The sequence below is a fragment of the Macaca nemestrina genome, chromosome 11 (assembly GCF_043159975.1).
Source record: "Macaca nemestrina isolate mMacNem1 chromosome 11, mMacNem.hap1, whole genome shotgun sequence".
Classification (NCBI taxonomy): domain Eukaryota; kingdom Metazoa; phylum Chordata; class Mammalia; order Primates; family Cercopithecidae; genus Macaca; species Macaca nemestrina.
Window position 1 is genome coordinate 53,866,480 of NC_092135.1, and position 2,916 is coordinate 53,869,395.

The 2,916-nt window shown below is 38.3% G+C and overlaps 1 pseudogene; it reads right to left on the reverse strand.

Annotated features, from left to right (window-relative positions):
- Nucleotides 1-406: 406 nt before the first annotated feature.
- On the reverse strand, nt 407-2,199 carry LOC105493242 (heme-binding protein 2 pseudogene; annotated as a pseudogene).
- Between the last annotated feature and the right edge of the window lie 717 nt (nt 2,200-2,916).

Consider the following 2,916-nt stretch of genomic DNA (forward strand, 5'->3'; position numbering starts at 1 on the left):
AGTAGATGGGTATGTGTGAGAACAAGACTTCCCTGATTATATCACATTCTATAGTTTTGATTTGTTAAATCTTTAATATTTTTATTGATAATATCTGTAGAGGATGGCATCCAACTGACGCAAGGCAACAAGACTGTGATGCAACGAAGAAGGGGGAAGTGACATGACATTTCCCTGAATCCCCACAGAAAACAAAGACCACCATAGTTATGACCAATTTACATGTGTATAGATTATTGTCCCCTGCGACAAAGCTTCACATACTAAAAAGGCACATTGGAAATAAGCTTGAGTCATTGTAGTGCTCTCAAAAAGAAGATGCTAGACACAGACTTTATGATAGGTAGTGTTAACGTCTAGGTTAAACAGAAGCTTTCCCCTGGCAGTGGAACATCCTTTCCTTTTCTCATTCATTTTCTTTGGAGGACTCCTTTTTCTGAATCAATTACACTTATCATTTCTATTAAGCAATCTGAAAGGACTGGTGTAGCCTGCAGTGTAATAAACCTTTTCATGAAAACTTTTAAAACTTTTCCTTCTTCCTTCAAAATGCTTAAATGCTTGCTAATGTCAATAGTTGTTTGGGTTTTTTTTTTTTTTGGTTTTTTTTTGTTTGTTTTTGAGACAGAGTGTCCCTCTGTGGCCCAGGCTGGAGTGCAGTGGCTTGCTCACTGCAACCTCTGCCTCCCGGGTGCAAGCAATTCTCGAATCTGCCTCAGCCTCCTGAGTAGCTGGGATTACAGGCATGAGCCACCACATCCGGCTAATTTTTTCTGTATTTTTAGTGGAGATCGGGTTTCAGGATGTTGGTCAGGCTGGTCTTGAACTCCTGACCTCGTGATTCACCCACCTCAGCCTCCCAAAGTGAAGTTGTTCTTGATTCTTTGGGGCCCTACAGTATCCATTGAATGAAACATAGTCATACTGACTGTGTCTTCAATAAAATCATCTGACTCTGAAGGCCTGGGCAGATGGAATTGCTGTTCAGAGGAGATATACAGGGAAATGGTCTTGGTAGACTCACTAAAAGGACATGAACCAACCTCTGTGTAGCTTGTGACTGGAGCTGTCACCATTATTTTCATCTCTTTCTCCTTTTGCCTTGAATGTGGCTGTTCAGTTTTGTAAAGCCTATCTGGATGGCTGAACCCCTGTTCATAGACTCAACGGAAGTGCTGACTCACTTAACTGTCCATACTGTCAGATCCCATGACTTCAGAGCTGGGGGTTTGCCTCTTCTGGGGCCTTCCAGCCCAGTGTCTATAGCTTGAACCACCGTGAAGGGTTGACATCTGGGCCCACCTGCCACCAGGCCAATCAAGATGTGCCACCAGTTTTGATTTTTGATGCACGTAAATGTTCTACATGTTCAAAATATGAAATTATGCCAAAAATAAAAACATAGAATACAAACAGAAACAAATGAGCCTGAAAGTGTTCTTGCTGGATATTTTTGTATTAAACCCTAAATAAACAGAAGAATCTAGTATATGGGACATCCTTCAGGACACCTGACCTGGCCTATTTAAAGGATTCAAAGTCACAAAGGACAGAGTGAGTCTGCTGAGGGAAAGAGGAGCATTCTAAGGATACTACAGAGACACAACAATTACAGTGTGTGAACCTTTATTGGATCCTATATGAAAATGGGAAAAATCATCTTTATAAAACATTTTGGAAAAATGAGGAAATTTGGTATTTAGCATGGACTACATACTGTGTAGCATTACATAAGCAGTATTGATTTCTCAGATAGGATGATGGCTCCGTGTTTGTTGGAAGATGTTCTTGGTTTTGCCAGATGCATACTGAAGTCTTTAGAGGTGAGGTGTCACCATGGTTGAAATATACTTTCAGATGATTTGACAAAAAAGAAATATGTGTCTATCCATAAAGAGAGATAGAGGAAACTTAGGAAATTTTTAACAGTAAATCTAGTTGTGGGATACACTGGTGTTAATTGTACTCCTCTTTTAACTTTTCTATAGGTTTGAAAATTTTTCAAATAAGAAGAGATTTTAAAGTCAATTCTAATCTTCCTTCTGATGAACACTCTCTGTCAGGTTAGGCACTTTGTAGGATTCATTTTTCTCAGGTATTTTACTCATTTTTTCTATAGTTACTGGTCTACTTATGTATTATGTTTCTCTGATCAATTTTGCTGATTTTTATTCTTAGGAGATCATCCATGTCATCCATATTTTCAAATTATTTAGCACTCTACATATTAAAGAGTACATATATAGAGTGTTGTTTAAGTTATGGACTTCCCACCCAAATATGTTTCCACTTTCTTTCATATTTAATTCATTTGATTTTTAATTTCTCATATGGAAGCATATAGGATAACTATAGAAACCGCCACAAGCAATATAAGCCAATACATTCAGCCCTTAGAGCCAGTTAACTTGCTAAATGCTCACTAGATTTGAAGGCACCAGTAGCAGCTAGTTAGGGAAAAGTGCTGGTCATAGATAAATATGGGATTGATACTAGGGAAAGTGTGGTCCTTTATCATTAATCATTAAATATGCTCATGTATACGTATGATTTTAACCTCTTGCTCCTACCTGCCTTCCTCGGTCTTACTTTTGAAAGGACAGAGTACAGTCACAGCCACACAAGTTGGTACCAGGCCAGTGATACCTCTGGGATGCCTGGCAGATGCAAAAGGCAGACTCACAGTGGGGCAAGATTTCCTCAAATGCAAGATATTTTCCTATGTACAGGATGGCATTTTGGAAGATTATTTTCTAATTGTGTTTCTTCACTCTAAGTGCCTTCTCCATAATGTCAATACTGAAGGCTCGCTATCTGAGTTACAAAGAGTTACAAAGAAATTAAATAAAATATTTCATACTTCCTAGTCTTGAAATATTAAAATCTAAAATCTGGAAATAACGTAAGAACAGAAAT